Genomic DNA, 18743 nt, shown 5'->3' on the forward strand with positions numbered 1-18743 from the left:
CTCAGAGGGATCAAGCTACTCTGGGTACTCACTCTCCTTCTCTAGAAGGTTTTGAAGTGCATTCCAAAGTATATGCTAGGGAAGAAAGTTCTCCATGTTAGCTGGCTTAAATTCTGAATGGATTTCTGGTCTCCTATCTGCATAGCAGCCACTATAGAATTAACCAGGGCTTCTCTGCCAGGACAGCTACAATCTTTTTTGGTTTTTGGTTATGTTTTTTTTTTTAATGAAATTTGAGGACAAAATTGAGGACTGGTGATAAAATCCCAGTAGTTGCCAACAGAGACTTTAAACAAACTCTTAATGAATCTCTTTCCTCCTCCACCTCTTTTATACAGCAGAAAGTAAAGCTGTGTGTTGTTTCTGCTCTGAGGCTTTTCTGCCCATCAGAAAGCTTTCCAAAGATGAGCTCTTCCCTGCTTTCTATTTCAAAGCAATTTTGGACACGAACAGTCTGTGATACTCTACTTCCAAAGTCAAATCTCCAGGATAACACACAATTTAATATGTAAGCTCTGTTTATGATGGTCTCTAATTTACTTGTTTGCTGATTTATATACTACTTCAGTGAATAATGTCTTATACAAAAATTGATTGGCAGATTGTTGGTTGTCCTTAACCTCTGATGTTACTGAGGACGTTGAACCATTAGCAGTGCTGGGAAGCAGTACGAGTTAGGCAGGAACTGGTATTTCATCATGTTGCTATGGTGGTATGAGCTTGCTGACACAGCCTGCGATGATGGATCTGGACAGTTAGCCTTGGAGAAAGTCTTGCCTGTTTAAGGACTATCATAACGAGAGGAAAGATAGCTGTCACGCCTCCAGACCGTTTCTGTATAAAAGAAACAGACTGCCGGACTGTTTTGCTAGTCAGGGTGGAAAGTGTGTTTGGTTTATGTCTCATATAAATAATAAAAGTAATAAAAAGTCACAAATACCTCACTGCAAACGAAGCGGTCAGGAACAAATTGAAGAGAAAAACAAATAGCTGACCAAAGCACATTAACTACTCAGACTGAAATCTGACTTCAGTCTGCAATAAACTACTTTATTAGCCTCTACACTTGATTTACTTGGTTGACTTAAGCACCCTGTTTTTTTCCTGCTTCTAGCAAAACAAGAACTGGTGAGGATGATGGTGTTCATGAATGTTGCCAGTTGGGGAGGAGGAGGACGGTGCCAGGACTCCTTTGCTTGTTTGCTCTTGTCCCTGCCCAGGAGACCGGACAGTGCTTGCTCTGTTAAGGGACGCTGGCAGGGAGCATGTTTCCTTGGCAGAAGTGCAACTTGCTCTATTCACACACACACAGAAAAAAAAAAAAAGTACACAATGTCCTTTCTCCTCAAATGCTGGCACTGAGCATAAGGCCTTTTCCTCATTCAGACACCAAGCCTGCCTTCCAGCCAGTGTCGTGCCCGGGTCCTGGCCCCGTGTGCTGCTGCCTGGGCCTGGGCTCGGGCTCCCGTGGCTGCAACCAGTGCCCCAGTCTCCTGTTTGTGCTTCGTCTCCAGGGGAACTGCTGAAGCCAAATAGTTCAGATTCAAATAGTCCAAGCCTTGCCATCTATCAGCCTGTATCTTGGGCAGCAGATTCTGGTGTCTGTTTCTCCAAAACACAGAGCTATTTAGTCGCTGCTTTATTTAGTCCTAATGCAGTTGTCTGGTGTCTCATAGGTACATGAAAGCTGTTGTAATCTCCTCACATAGGCTTTTGTGGAAGATTTTTGTTGGCAATGGTCAACTTTGTGTTTATAATGACCAATTCATATTTAGGTGATGCTTATTTTTTTAAGGTACTTAATCTTTAAACGTTTTTCGTGGGTTTTTGTTCTGCCAGTGCATCATTCCTCAACCTTATGCAGCACTGAGGAAAACACTATAGACAGCTTCTACTGCAATGAGTTGCCATTAGCAGAAGCCTATTTAATCCATAAGCAGACAACAGGGTTTCTTAAGTGCTTAGGAAGGATTAGAATGGTTATTGTACATATTTTAGTCATTACTACATTTCTGACCTTTATTGAATGTTTACTTCACATGAGCAAACTCAGACCAGCCGTGCTGTGCCAGTGTGGCACGTAGGGACTCTTTGAACACTGACACTGTGTTTGGAGGGACGGGAAGGCAGAGTGGAATACACTGGAGCTGTCTGTTTGCTCTTCGATAAAACTAAAGTCCTGTCATTTATAAGCACTTGGTTATGAAAGCAGCTACCTGGGTTATTCCGGGGAAGGAGTGAGGTTTTGGCCTACAAAAAGAGGCAGACAATTTTCAGATCCCTTGGCTTGTTGTGCTGTGTGACACTGCAAGGTGCCCTGCTGGCAGCGGATGTTGACGGAGAGAAAGCTGAGACTGAGCAGACTACCAGGATTTGTCTGAAGATGTTTTTTCCAGCTACCAGGAACTGTAATCTTTCCTGGCTTCCTTGAAATTCTGAGTGCTAAAATGAGTGCAGCAAATGGAAAAACTGAAGGAGAACATTCAAACAACAGATCAAATGGAGTGAAGGCACAAGCTTTCACATTTCAGGATTCCTCCAGAAATATATGGTTAGATTAAGAAAGATGTAGATGATGATACATTAGGGAAAACAAGATAGAAAATTGTGTGGTATATATATTACCTACAAAGAAAATACACACCCCTTTTAAGTCTTAAGAGCAAAATCAGTTTTTCTAAATAAGGTAAATCAGGTTTTCAGGATAGAAGGAACAGTTTTCAAAGTGTGAGGGAAGCAACAGTTCTGTGATTTGGAAGACAGGCCAGGTGCAGGATGGTGCAGCCTGTTCGCTATGACAGGGCTTCCCGCAACGTGTGTCTTGAGCCACTGCTCAATTAGCTGTTGCAGTCTTCCCAGGAATTTCTATGTGGAAGATTTTTAATAAATACTTTTTGCAGTTTATATTATTGTTGAATAGAAAAATTATTGTAATTACCAGTTATTATAATTCTCACGTACTTCAGTTTTATGTTATAAAACTTTAAATGGCTTGGGACACCGCTGGCAGAGGAACCTCTGCCTCCCTGCGGAGGGAGCTGCTGGTGGGTGGGGTGTTCTTGTACTCCCCCGAGGTGCTCTCTTTGGGAACATGCCGCTCCAAGAGGCTGACAGATGCTGGACATGTCTGTTGGTTCCCCAGGCACCCTGCAAAAGCCATCTTCTCCTTTCCACGTAGCCTGTTGGTGGGCGTGTGTTGGGCTGGATATGTTCAGGCTGCAATCCTTCATTCTGTGCCATATGTGCCTAGAGTACTACACGGGTGCCTCCAGTTGTATCCTAGAATTTTGAAAGATTAAAAAAAAAAATGTAAAAAGAAAACTTAAACTCTGCAATATCTCAGAGGAACCTGATAGGCAAAAATGTTCCAAATGAAGTAAGGCCTGGGAATGCATGAGCTGTCAAGTCACTTCCACCCTGTCATTCCTTCTCTTTTGCTCCTACCACAACATGTTTCCCTCCTAGCTGAAGGCACTCTGTCAGCCCTCCAGTGTAATTAGCTTGATTGTGCTGGGAATGGCTCTTAAGGAGCCAGCCTGGTGCTGCTAGGGTCTTTGGAGAACGACTGACAGCACGGAGCTGTGCACAATAGGTGCAAAGATGTGGAGTTTGCAGGATAGTGTGAACTTTGTGTGAATAATCATATGGATCTGGTGTATATGTTCTGGGTAATGTTTCATGCTAGAAATTTAATTTGAAGCGAGTGGCTTGAAACTGATGGTTGCTGAATGTTCTCAGTTCCCTATGGAAGGTGCACAGAGCTTGAAAAGTACGTTCCTGTTGCATGTTACTATTCCCTTCTTTATTCAGTATTCTCCTGTGTAGTTGTATTGTATCTTTATTTATGGGCTTGTTTTTTGTCTGGGGAGGTTAACTGAAACCTTATTCATAAACAAGACATGCTTGCATGTGAAGTACAAAGGCTGTGCACTCAGAAGGGCTACAGTGAGTTTCAAACAGAGCAGACAGAAGTGCCACCACTGCCCCCAACCGTAAGGCTCCGTGGGGCAGGGATGGACCTTGTTGTGTGGGCAAGTTAGCTCTCTTGGGGAATCTGATGTTTGCTTGAATTGATTTTGAATGTTTCTTGGACAAGAAAGTGTTTTACAACATAAGACCTGCAGATATATAGAGGAATTTTTTTAAAGAAAAAAAAAAAAGACACTTCTCCCTTCGTTTTAAGGGGAAACGAATTGATCTTCAAAAGCAAAATCAAGCTCTGAATGCAGGAGTGTGTCCTATGAGACTGCTTGTTCTCTGCTCCCCTCAGCTGTACTGAGATGTCCAAAATGTTAACAGGTTCATAGTTTGAAGTTGCTAATGCTAATGACAACTGACAGAGTGCAACATTTCTCTCATTGAGACCCTTGTGCAAAGCTCCCTAAAGTCTGTGGAAATGTTCCAGCTGACTTCAGTGGGCACTGAATCAGGTAATACATCACATCTGTCCAGGTCACCTGTGGATGTACATAAATAACATGCTGTAGAGGGTGTTAAAACTGTGCAGTTTATAAAATCTTCCTTTTAAGTACCAGAATACAATGCAATCCCTTTTTAAAAGTAAAAATACAATAAAAACTAAACCCACCACCGCCCAGGGAAAAACAAACAAATAACAAACAAAGAAAAAACACAAAATAAAACAAATAAATAACCCCACCAACACACACATGCACAAAAAGAAAAAAAAAGAATCCCCAAACCAACCAACCAAAAAAACCCCAAACCATAAAAAACATGAAAATCCTCACCTGGAGGACTGAACTGTTGACAGCAAGTCCTGAAGGTCTGCTTTGAAAAAAACACTGCCTCTTATTGTATGAAAACCGAGTCTAAAATCAGGCCAAAGGAGTTCTGTGACGCTAAAAGAAAACAGAATTTCCCGTTGTAATAAAGCATAGTTGAGGAGTCTGTGGGCCACTGTATTTGGAAAGAACAGGTATATTTGCAAATGGATTACAATTGCTTTATAGACTTGTTCTCTTCAGTGTTCTAAAGCTGAAGTAGTTTCTCTGAGTAAAAAAAAATACCTCCTGTAAGTACAGATATGTAACTCCTGTTAATGTTATAGAGTGGATTTAACTGCTTATTGGCATAGGATTTAATTTTACCTATTCCTGACTAGCTCTCACATATGAGCATTTTGTCAGTGAACTTAAAATTCTTAACAAACTTGTGCTTCTCTAGCAGTGGTGAAAAGTACCTCAAAATGCAGTAGCAGCACTGCAGTGTTTTCATGTGTTGGTTTAACAGAATATATGTGTGTGTGTGTATAGGCACACACATGCAAAAATACAATTCATTCTGAAATTTGGGCCAAGTACCAGCAAAATCTTGCCAGGGTTGTTTCTAAGTAGCTTAAGACCAAGTTAAAGAACCATAAACTTGCTAAAATGGATACTACTTTTAGTGCAGAAGGGTAAAAAGGGACTGGTCTGATGCTTTACTTTCTCCTTCAACATTCAGTCTTTGAAACATAGTGCCTCATGCTTCAATATATTTTTTTCAGTATCTCTAATGTTTTTTCGGACCTATGGTTCGGAGATGCTCTTTCGTAAGATGTCTGTGACTCGCAGCTCATGAAATCCTTGTTACAGCAACATCATCGGTCATTATTAGAGATATCTACCTTTTGAGCCTTGTAGGCTATTCCGATGACTCTGGCAGCTGAGGGGCAGAGCACCAGCAGCCCCGTTTTCCCAGCAGGAACTGAGCTCCTTTCCTGCTTATTAGTTCTGACATCCGCTTGCTTCAGACTCTTGTTTTCCTTCCACATGCTGCTGATCTTATAAGACCCTTCTAGCTGGTGCTGGAGATGCTCACTGACAACTTAGTGTCTTTAAAACCTCTTTGCATGCTGCTTCTATGCCGGAGTAGAAAGCTTCACTAAATTAATGACAAGCTCATTTTCAGAAACAAGCGCATTTTCCTCAGCTAGAGAAGGGTGATAGTTCATATTTTCTTCAGCTATTATGGTTGACTTCTGAGTCTTTTTACTTAAATTGCTTGATTTATTTTGGTTATCCAAACTGAACACATTCAGAACCCTGGTAATACATACAAATATTTACAGACAGCAACAACAGTTTGGAGTAATGTCCTGATAAATAGTGCTTTTCACAGCAATTAGCAGAGTATCCAGAAAGAACTGAAACTACAAAAGTGTTTCCTAGACACAAGCGCCAAAAGACAAATAGACTGTTCAGTGGAGATGGTTAATCTCCATTATGATTTTGAATTTGCTTTATCTTATTAGCATGTTATTAGCCTACATTACTGGAGAGATGTGTCATCTAAACCAACTTCCTTTACTTCCAACAGAGCCTTTTGCAGAGTGATTACTTATACCCTCTGGATTAGACGAGATCAGGATTTGAAGAGAATTTTGCATTCCATATGGGAATTTTGGGAACATTCAATATGATAAAATAGACATGTACCCAGCAAGGTTGCTACTCTCCACATCTAAACAACTATGTGCTTATACACATTGCACCTTCTCCACAAGAAAGAAACAGGATCACCCTGAAAAGACTGCCTCTGTTCCTGTCAGGAAAAATAATAGTGTTAGCAAGATTTCATAGGGTAAAGCAGATCCTCTTTCTTCTCCTTTTGGAAGTCATCAGTTGGAGAAAACAGCATGGTCCCTGCTCAGTCTCTGTGGAGCTCAGGTCATGGTAACACTGATGCTTTCATCAGATGAAAGACTTGGCTGCTGGACCTGAGGCAACCCTGCCCTTTTACCAGTTCTTGCCCCTGTGCAGGACTGTGTTCATGGTCATGAGTGTCTGCAAACCAGACCAGAGGCACAAGCACAGATGGAAACTAAACTTTTGGGGCAGAAGGAAGAGGCCGGAAAAACGTAATTTTCAGCCAGATCATCTCCCTGGTTAGGCTCATGGTTGCACTGTCGTTGCTACTGGTGAAGGAAGAGGAGAGCATTAAATCAGCTCTTTTGACAGCTGCCTGCACATGGGTCAGCATAAGGCAAGCGTAAAACCGCTGCCCCAAACTCGGTCTGCAGAGTTCTCAAGTTTGGCAGAAGCAGCAGAACCACAGTTCTCCACAGCTTTTGGTTTGCCACTTTAAGCATCCGACTTAGTCAAAACCAGCATATGGTACGGTATTCATGCAAGATCCTGATATTCAAAACAGCCTCAGATCTCCCAAGGAACTAACATGCCCTGAAGCCATTGCTATATTCAGATCTGATTAGTATATGCCCACAAAAACCATGACACGCCATAAATACGATGCCACAAATGCTACTTGATTACTGAGTGCAGCATTTAAGGCTTGGTCCCCTTACCTCCCTGGAGCTGAAATTATGAACAGATCCTAACAAATGCCTGATTGCTGCAACATGAATGAGTCCTGAAAATATGGTATCTCTTTCTGGAAGTTTTAATGAACTTCCTAAATAGGTTTTCTAAAATCATGTCGTTCACTTCATGAGGAGGAGAAAAGTGCTTGGGATGTGGAGATCACTGGTTATTGAAGTCTACATATGTTGTTATTTATCTGAAGGCCTCTAAATCTATTTGTTGCATGGTAGACCTAACTTTCATAGACATCCAAACAGACTTATGTGTCAGTCTGCTGCTTTTTCCAAGCACTCGTTTGTTTGTTCTTTCCTTTGAGAAAATCCATTTCAAGTTACTCTAATCCTTTTGACCTCCAATATGCATGGACCATCCGCTGTAATTGTCTCTTATCAGCACTTAAGTGTTTGCAGAGAAGATCATACCCAGCTCGTCCTTCATCTAGTTATAAAATAAACATCCTAGTAACTGTGTAAACATTGAGTATTCATAAATAATTGCAGAGCAGCTCCAAGCCATCATAACAGGATCTTGATAAGGCTAAACTTTAGTGCTAGAGTTAGGTTATGGTTGGACTTGATGATCCTGAGGGTCTCTTCCAACCAAAATGATTCTATGATTCTAAGCTTGTCTACATGAACTGCATTGTAGCATGATTTCTTGGCTGCACTGTGTCTATAGTAAGAATTAACCATTACCCTAGCACAGATTTATAGAATTATTTTGTAATATGGTTGCTGCTGTAAACTCTGGAAAAATAAGCCAAATTAGTACCTTGCTAGCATGAAATATACTGAAACACAATTCATCTAGATAGACTGGCATAGGCTCTTGTTAGAATTCAATACTCTCTGAGTTCTTTTGGATGTGCCACATGTGGAGGGTTTGATGTTTGCTACCAGTTTTATTTATTTGATGTTATTTCATATTACAAACCATTCATAAATCAATTGTAATGCTCATCCTGCATTTCTCGTGCATCAGTATTCTCACTGAAATTGGCATCTTTGTGTGCACAGAATGAGTAATTGAGTTCCCACTCTTATGAAGAGAGGTGCTCTATGGAAATCAATTTAAAATTCCTTCAGAAAAGTCAAGGTAAAAATGTTAATGGCTGGGTGGTGCCTTGTAGCCATGCTTAATATCTGAGGGCAAAATAGTGCTGGGGCTGATCTGTAAACGCTGCACCCAGCAGCTGCTGCCTGAGGAGCACAGTGTGCCGGGTCCTGCTGGCCGGTAAAACCCAGAAGGTAACACGCAGGTGACTCATTGCCTTGCACCTCTGCAGCGCTAGCGCCAGGCTCTCCTTTGATTTGATACATGCAAGTGGCTTTGAGAGACTACATTAGGTATCATGCCATGGGGACGAGGTGCTCTTCAGTGTCTGGACAGAGAAGAAAAAGCACAGTTTCTTAAAAGCTTTCAGAGGCTGAAAAGTAGCCTCTGAAACCAGGCTTAGTATTGGAATCAGAGATTCATCTACTGATCACCAAAAAGTGACCATGCTGTTCTCCATGTAGCACTTACCACTGTGCTGCTGAGAGTGATTTCAGTTTTAAGATGTCTGTATAAAAGTTTCTTTCAAAAAGCCTTGGTCACTTATCTCAGCAAATCCAGTTCTAACCAAGCTATGAAAAAGTATTACTTAACCTAAAGATATATTAAAAAAAAAATAGTGCAGTTAAACTAAAATGATGGAAGATTAAGTTATGGCAAATAACCATGTTAAATGAGGGTCAGCTTGCTCTCTTAATCAAATAACTTCACCAAATATTTACTAAAATAGGACAGACTCTTCTAAAAGTATAAATAGTTTGTTACTTATTTAAATAAAAGATCCTTACAAACCTTATTTGGTATGATTCTTTGATAGTGTTTATGAGAGGGTTTTTTTAATAGCAGGATTTCCATTGTGATATTTCACTAGTAAAAAAGAAGTAACATGTCAAGGGTTTTTTTCTGGCAAAGTAGATTTTCCCTATAAAAATTTGATAGAAAGCATACTACTCAGTAAATTATGAGATATGTTATAAGCACTCCATGCATGAAATTTACCACTAAAACTCAATAAATATTTAATTAGAAAGGATGTTGCCATTTGTGGGATTTTTTTGTTGTGGTTTTTTGTTTTTGTTTTTTTTTGACAGCAACTTGTAATCAGCAACTTCTAAGTACTCTCTTATCAGGGATTCAGAAACACAGGGAGGAGGGGAATGTTCTGGAAGAGAAAGTTTGCAGTCTTTTGCCCAACCATGTTCTCTGTGCATGCTAGTATTTTGCAGAACGGAATATGTCCAGAACAGAAAAGATAGAATTTTAAAATGTAGTATTAGAGAATATACATAAAATAGTGCAATATAAATGATGAGAGTAAATCGTCAAAGCAAACATGCACATTTTCAGCTTCCCTGATCCTGTGGAGGCGGGAGTGCCTGTATTTGTGGCTTGCTCCATCCTCTTGTGTACAATTCATAATGCTCCTTTAAAATAAAAGGCTAAAAAGGAGTCAGAAAATACAAATCGCTCTCTCATACTGTAGAAGTCTTGCATAAAGAAATTAAAGCATTTATGAAGGGAAAAGCAAAGTGTAATCAGAGCTTGAACACTTCTTAATATGTGGGAAAGAGCAGAATTATTTGATAAGGTCACACTTCAGTAGATGTTAACACACCGCATCCAGTGTGGTTACACTGGAAAAGTGGTAAATGTTACTAAGTGTGACTGGATGGGTGTTCAGAGACCATCCCTGATGAACAGATTAGGCCATGATTGTTTCATAGAAGATTAACGTGGATCTTCTATTTGGTTGTCTTCTGTCTAGTAGATCTCAAGATTTAGCAACTGCAAGGCCATGGTCCATCTTAGCTGGATGGAGGGTTACTTATGATAGAAAATCTCACATGAAAAAGGTTGGGTTACGTTGAGAGATTACAACAAAGACTCAACAATATTTTCAGACAGTCCATGTATGAAAAGCAATTGGCCTGAAATCTTGAAGACTGAACTGTCTGGCTGCAGACCTGGAAACACTACTATGTCTGTGTCAGTTTTGCTGCTATATTTAGGATTCTGGTTGTGTAATCTGTGGTTGTGATGGTGAGCATTGATGTGGGTCATTTCTTTGGCTCTGGTGGGAGTGGCCATGGGAATAAGATTTACCAACACTATCAACTCTACTTTCTAGTTTTCCTATTTTTGTCCAATGTTGCTCAAAGCATCTGTAGGAAGTACATGCATATTGTACTGAGATACTAATCACAAATACAGAGATATTCATTTCTTTCTTGATATGAAAATGGCCTGTTCTGAAGGGATTTGGACACAAGACTCCATAGTAAGTGCTAGAACTAGTAGAAGTGACTTAGTCCAAGAAAGGATCGAGCCCTGTGTTCTCTAGGCAAGGTCTGAAAACCAACCAAAGTCCCAGCTGCAATCCACCCAAAGCTAGCACCATGGAATAAAAAACTGGCTGCTCATTTTATTTTTCAAAGGCTCCATCCTGAAGTTCTGCCTGTCTGTGCTTCATAAGGAGTAACAGGATATAAAATTATTTTCAGTTGAAGGCCAAAAAGATTATCGATGCAGCCATAAAAAATGTGGAATATACTTCACTTCTAAAAAGTCGTGCAGTCACCTGTTAGGAAAATAAGGGTAGCTAAGAGCTAGACTGCCATCTAACTCTAAGCATAATCTCCTGCGATATTCTTTTGAAATTCTGGAAGTATTCCAGATATGTGATCAGATGATTTGAGTCCAAACGATACCTAAGCAAGTGAGGCAATAAAGAGATTAACCATAGATGAAGCAACTAGAAACATGTCAAACATGGAAAAAGGGCCAGTACCAATGGAAACAAACATAAGGAGTACAGAAACATAGCAACAGTCAGTGTTGCTGGCTACAATGAGCTTGTATTAACTGGAAATAGAACTAAGTAATGCATGGGGTTGGAGAATAAAAGATAAAGGCAGTTCCAGTATTTTCTGTTGTAAATCATGCCATTTATGGATGAACAGAACAGAAAACAGTGCAGTTTAAATGAAGAATGTAAAAAGATGGAAATAGATAAGACTGTGAATGAAATGCATTCTAGATTTAAAACTCTTCAGTGAAAGGAAATCCAAAGCGTTAGCAGTTTGTGCTTAACACAAAATACTGCTGATGCAAGCAGATTGCAGAGGATCTTTCCTGTGCAAATGTCTGCAGAACAATCGATCATGATTAAATGGCAATTTTTAACTGGTGACACTCTTTATTTGGAAGGCAAGTCCAGTGTTAAAGCTGTGTGAAATATAACGGCAAAGTGAAATGCCTTTTTAGTTTGAAAAGGGAGAGACAAGAAATAGTAGCAAACTTACAATATTTGAAAAATTAGGAGGAAAAAATCTGAAAACAGACAACAGGAAAGGAAGTGAACAGCAAGATTGCAATTCTGTTAATGCGTTTCCAGCTCTTGGGAGTTTGCCAGTACTATGTACCATGTGACTCTTCCTTCAGCAGATTTTAAAGCAGGAATATGCCTTATACCTGGAAGTATTCTCAAAGAGCTGTGGTTGTGCATGTGGAAACCCAGCTGGGCGCTGATGTAATGCTTCAGGCTTTCTGCTCGCAGGTTTCCTAGTGGGCTTCTGCATGGATTTCTTGCCATCTTATACTGTATGTGCTACAGATGGTCCCCTTGTGGGCAACAAATTTGGGTCTCTCATCTATCTGTGGGCCAGCTATTAACAAATCTCAGGGATTTCTCCTGTTTAGCAGATTCAGTAGAAAAGGTCAGAAGTGGTATTGTGTGGGAATAAACAAGTGATTGATTTACAAACAGTACAATCAATAAAAGCTCCTTACTGTAGGAGACTAGACTAAAAAGCAAGGCCTACTTACTAATGTAAGGAGAAATGTATTGCTTGTTTAACCAAAGGGTGTGTTGAAAGCAAGAACATGTTGGACCGGGGAATGAACGGCTGGGACTCATTTGATTGTAATGCTCAAAATGCCAGACAATAGCGTCAGAATTTCTGCTAAGTGAGAAATTCTCAAGAGAGCATGCTCATCTGCTGACTTGAATGAAATAGTGGGAAGAATAGCATTTGCCAAATGACTTTAATCTAGATTTGTTCCAGTGAATACTATTTGATGAGGCAAATTCCAGAATATTCACTATAAATAAACTATCTGGACAACACTCGTTCTTGCCTTCTATTAGTGCTCTGCACCCAGAGTTCCACTGAACACAAATATTTGATGGGCACACAATACATTTTGACAAAAATTGAAGCAACACACCAAAGCAGCATGCTAAAACCTATGTTCTTTATTTGGAATTGAGACAGCATGCACTTTTAAAAAAATTGTTAGAAATCACAGATACTGGGAAAGTACAGAGACAGGAAAGCCTGGAACAAACAGGAAAATGTAGAGCGACTCTAGCCATGCTAGGGCCCTATAATGGAGGAGATGCTTCTTGCACATTGACTTTTATGTGGAAATCCTTACTTTATAATCTAGGTAAACTGCTTTGCTGACTTTTCAAAAGGGAGGATGAATGGGAAAGTGAGCTGCTTTTAAACCACCCTGGCAATGTTGTTATATTATCCAAACATCAAACTGTTCGTTGTCTATTTCTGCCCTGAACTTCAGCACCAGCACAGTTGCAGTTGTAGTACCAGCAAAAGAAAACATTCTAGCAAAACGTGACTTCAAAAGAATTGAGCAGAGCGGAAGAGAGAATCTGCGTTTAAAAAAATTGTTAAAAAAATTGTAAACTAAACTGTAGGACTGTGGTAGGTATACATGCTCTATATAGGCATGGGCTCAGATTTTGATATGCCCTTTCCAATGGCTGTGTTTTATCCACAAATTTGAATTAAATTAACTTGAAAGAATAGCTTGGTAATTTCGCTCTGTTAGCAAAACAAATCTGAAAAAACTCCTGGTTTTCCCACTGTCTAGTCCCTTCATCCCCCCTCTGCTCTCCTCATAGTTCACTATCCCTTTGGTTGTGATCTTGCAATTGCTGGTGCAGTTGTGTGCTGATCAGCCTCTCTGAAGTGAGACACTGAAGTTTCTAAAAGAGTGGGAAGCTCCTTTGCTTCAATGGTTTGCTTTGCAGCAAGGTCAAAAAAGAGGCTGTGCCAGTGTGAGATAAAGGGGGAGGAGGAGGGTATGGGATGCTCATCTGCAGGAGAGGCCCTCTTAAAATAAATGTGTTTCTGGAGAAGAGGTATTATTGCTGCATCATTCAGGCATTGCATCTCGAGTGTCTGAGGTCTGTAGATTTACTATCACAATCTAGAAGGTAAATGTAGTGTAACCTACAATTGTTCATACCATATATATTTTTTTTTTTTTTAATTATTATTTATTTATTTATTTTTAATTCTGCTACAAGTGACTGAGGAAACTCACTAAAAAATCATGTGCTGAATTCCGGTCATAAGAGTCTATGGCATTTCTCCCTAGGAGATAGAGATTATCCTTCATTTCCTACTTTATTTGAGTTTTAACTTGAAACTGAAATGCTGTTGGGGATCACAAATAGCTCAGTCAAGTCTATTCTGCAAAGAGTCTTAGAACAAAAAAATTAAGAGATTAGTCACGCCAGCTTGCCAGGAGGCTATTGCCTTATATGTAATACAGAAATTGCGAAGGGGAACTTCTAATTATGAAACTGTGCACAGTTAGAGACATACATTAATAGCAGCAACAGCAGAGGCCACAAGTGAGTCAATGTTGGAGTCAGTGTTGCCCCACAAAGCCAGGAACAGATAGGCTGTGCTGTTGCTTTGTACTTCAGACTGAACATGTACTGTCAGGCCATGCTGTTCTGTGATACCTGGATTGCTCCCTGCTCTGACATGGCCAAACCCTGAACGTCTTGTTCAAATAAAGGTTTTTATTCAGGAAATCTTTGTTTATGGCTCTTTTATCATCTGCTAGGAGCTGACTTGCATATGGGAGATGGTACCTAGCCCAGGAAACCTGGACTGAACTGCAGATTCAGTGACGTGAGCCTGGAGATGAGACAGTGCATTGCAGAGTTTGGGCAGTGGTCCTGGCTTGTTGCGTCTCTGAAGTCTGGTTGTACACAGCACCTTAGGAGGGATGAAGTTTCTGTGATGAATGTGCATGTGTTATATATGTCCAATAGATAAGGTAAAGTAGCCCAGCCACTGTGAGGGGAATGGGGAAATAGAGCCTGTTCCTCCCCACGGGAGCTGCTAGCATGTAGAAGTGGGCAAAATGGGCTCCCTAATGTGTGCTGGTATCTTATTTAACATAGATCAAAATAGTTTTAATTACACGAGTGAAGGAGATGGCTAATCTCTGGAGCTTCCCATCTGATCTGAATATTTCTGTTTTTTTCTTCTACAGCCTGGGTGCTTTTTTTTTATTTTTTTAACAAAAGCATGGTCAAATATCCTGTGCTTTAAAAACCAACTTTAAATGATTGGTAAAGTTAAATTAGGAATAAACCCTTGTTCTGCGTCTGTCTCGACTGCAAATGAAGTCAAGGTATTCCAAAGCTTACAAGCCCAGATTCTGATTTTTTCTAAGTAAATTAGTACTATTGTTGTTATTATTATTTGGTTTAGATTTATAAACATCATGCATTGAAAAAATATTATATTTCAGTGGGTTTTTTTCCTATAAAAAAACACCCATCATTCTCTCTGTAGTATAACATTACTTTCCATCAGGGTAACCTTTGTCAGAAACAGAAAAATCAGTATGGCCAATATTTCCCAATGCCCCCACCCAGTCAGGAAGTTGTTGGACAAATCTGATTTAGCCTGCACGCAGATGGGTGCAGGATACTGAGGGAGTCTGGGTTTTTTCTTTCTTTCCATTGGTATCTTAAGAAATAAATAGACTTGTTAAACTCCGAAAATGTATTTGATTCCAGCTTCAGAAGCACAAGAAAACATCTAGAGAAGTAAAAATCTCCCATTTGGATTTTTCTCTGTCTGCAATACAGTGGATATAAAACCTTTTCTTTCAAATGACTCTACAAATAAATGAAATTCAGTAAATGAAAGTATATATTTTGACTTTTTAAACATGTTAACTAAAGTGGATATAATGTTGGACCCAAACGATACTTTCTGACTCAGAAATACCCAATTTTGACATTTAAAAGTTGGCTTTGAGTTTGGAGCTTTTCTCTTTGATGCTTTTTGGGGTTTTTTTGATCAGGACATTTCTCAAAAATAGTTCTTCCCTGAAGAGAATTTTCAATAAGTTGGGTTGTTTTTTTTTTTCCTCCTGACATGAAAACATCCTACTGAGACACTGGCAGAAACTTCTCACTTCCAGGTTTTGGACCAGTGACTTGAACTATTCCTAGTCGTATCAAATATCTATTTGACAGAATGCATCCTCAAGGGAATGTTATAAAATGAAATTAAGGACTTTAAACTGAGTACTCTTATTAAAAAAAATCCTTGATAAGGGATAAATTATCAGTGCGAAGGAAAATCAGCCTTGCCATTTTGCAGCTAGTCACTGGGAATCTTAGTATGGCAGGAACAGATTTGGGTTTAAAGTCAGACATGTAACAGCTGTGGTGCTGGAAAACTGGGAGATCTTATTTGAAATATTTTAAGCTAAAAGAAATGTTTTTAAAAAATCTGCAATGCTTCACAATGGTCTCATGTGAGCAATCCCATTATCTTCAGGGGAACAAGGCCATTTAACTGTTGCTAGATCTTGTCTTTAACTGGTGGTTTATTTATATTCCTAAGTCAGGGAAAAGAAAATAAAAGAATGAGAAAATCTTGAATTCTGGAGAATATAGTTGAAATTACTCGGGTCCCTTACAGAAACAACTTTTTAAAATACAAAGAAAAATACATCTGTCGAAAAATCTGAGAGGCTTTGATTTCTAACTTTAGCATAACCAACAGTTCTAGCTATTTCTTAGGTTTTTTTAAATGACCAAAACCTGTGGGGCGTGGTGTGTGGAGGAGCTGGGTGGGTTGGAGTCCCAGGGGGTTGCTGTGGCCCCATGAGCTGCAGGGGTCGGGGCGCTGACATCTGGTTACAGCAAATGGGTAACTCCTTTAAGAAACAGGGAAATATAAGAATGTTAATTGTTAATCACCAGCTCATCATCAGTGCTGAGTAGAAAAGCTGTGTTTACTAGTAACATCCTGGCGACACAGGGTGGTGAAACCCTCAGACTGTGAAGAAATGATTAGACTTTGATCCTGCTACAAACACTTCATTTACAAAGACCTGTTTTGAGTTCTAGCTGTTAGGGAATGTCATCTGCTCAGGCAGAAATGAAGAGGGTCACTAACACATGCTTACTAAATAAGAGTTTGTGACAAGTGAATAACTCCAGCACTTGCTTGGGTATGAGATGAAAATCAAAGAGCAGTGGGATTCAGGATGTCCGGTCTCCTGAGAATAGCAGGTCTGCAAGTTTTGCCATCAACACTGTAGGAATCCCCTTTGCAGGGATGGACACTTCTGCCTCCTGTATGAGCTAAACTTACAAGAACTCACTGTTCTTGCAGCTTTGCTTGTAAAAATTGTTCAAAACTATCCAACTAGCTTCCTCATTCCAGAGCTCTTGAGAGTAGAGGTAACACTGTATTAAGTGGCCGGTATGAAATTTATCATCTCTTTTATACTCAAGCTTTCATGCAAAAAGTGAACCCTGTGGCCTGGGGTGGGAGAGAGGAGAGGCGATTTAACCACAGCGACCACTTCCTCATACACGCAATATGGTGTGCTGAGCTACTTTAAAATACTTTATTTCAGCGGAGTCCTGCTCTGCAGACCTGGCAGTAGGCTTGCTTCAGTGCCTGCTTCATTTTCCTTTCCCAGCCTAACTCTTTAGTGGAGCAATTACTGCACAAAGTCCAAAGCCCAGCAAGCTGCTCTGCATTCCAGTTTCACAGGAAGTAAAATCTGAGCTTGCCAAGTCTGCTCACTCAGCTGCAGCTGCTCAGCATCCCAAATTCCTACACCCGCTAGCAAGGGGTTACCTAACAGGCCCATGTCAGCTCTATGACTATCTTTTTTAATACAGAAAAGTAGAAATGAATGAATGTGATGTGGCAGGAAGCAGCATGGTATGAAAGGCACAAATGGAGACTGAAAGATGACAGTAGTATGTTTTCGATACTAAGTTAAAGCAGTGAAATACTCACTTAAGCAGCAACTCTGAAGTCCCTGAGGCTGTCTTTAAAAGCTGTGAATGAAGGCAACCTCTAAAATTGCATGGTCAATTTATTTGACTGCATAAGCTTAAATTACCCTAACAGATGGTTTAAAAACTGTTCTCTTAAAAGAGAGACAGAAGTATTGAGGCAGCTGTCTTTCTTTTTGGAAACATGGTGATAAAAGCAATAGAGGGTTACAACAGTAACCTCCTCCTGCAAGGCGATGAGCAGTTCTGTTTTGAACCAAGGCATCGGGGGCCTGCACCAGCAGCCCTGACCAGCCTCCCCTGGGACTGGGTTTCAGCTCAAGCTTTGTAAGTCCGCCTGTCTTGTCTTCAGCCCTGGCCCTGCCTCCTGGAAGGTCTTGGGTCTGTGTTGTGGCCTTGTCTCCAGTTCCATCTCCTTTTGCTGCTGACTGGGTCCTCTTCACAAACCCTGGATACAGTTTGTGTCCCTTCTGTTTTATCAGGAACGGCTGAGGTGCCAGCACCCCGCTCTGCCTGTCCTGTTCACACCCTGCGAGACTGTGTCTTGGTTGGTGAGGGGGCCGTGGTCACCCTGTGATCACCTTGGCTTCTGTCTCATGTCCCTTCATGGAACAGCCCTACTCCTGCTGGTCTCTGGCATGCTATGCTTCACTGGCCTTTTCTTGCTGCTCAGTCACAGCCGATGGTTGTGCTGGGAGGTACTGGGCAACTGGCACACACAGCAATATGTACCAAATCTGCAGCTGTGTGTCTGCTGAACTGTCCGGCACTTCCTCCAACTGCTACAGAAGTTGATGGAAATCAACTTCATCCTGAGCAGGATTGTATCATTCAAGCATCTCAAGGAGCAAAAAAACTTGTCAAGGTGTCTGGCTGTGCAGGTACGTGGACTAAGCTGATTGCCAGCATGTTTCCCAACCTCTCTTTCCAGGTCACATCTTTTTCCCATGTCCTGAGGGCATTGATTGCTTCTTGGGATGAGCTCAGACTTTTGTTTAGTGAATTTCCTGTTGTTGTGGAGACCAGAGCAGGGGTGATGCTCAGCTTCTTCAGTGTTCTTCCTATGGTGTTCTACCAGGCATTTGAGGCTGTTGCTGCAAGTCTGAACCTTGTTGATGTTGTTGAGAAGTATTTTATAGCCTGTGGTGATATTTGGAGCTCTTCAAGGCTTGATAGCTATAGTGCAGAGATCTTAGACTTGGGCAAACGGAACTCTTCAGCAAGATGCCTGTCTTGGTTTCCTCCAAAAACAGATGAGATGATAT

This window comes from Patagioenas fasciata, chromosome 6, assembly GCF_037038585.1.
Source record: "Patagioenas fasciata isolate bPatFas1 chromosome 6, bPatFas1.hap1, whole genome shotgun sequence".
In the NCBI taxonomy this organism is placed as follows: Eukaryota; Metazoa; Chordata; class Aves; order Columbiformes; family Columbidae; genus Patagioenas; species Patagioenas fasciata.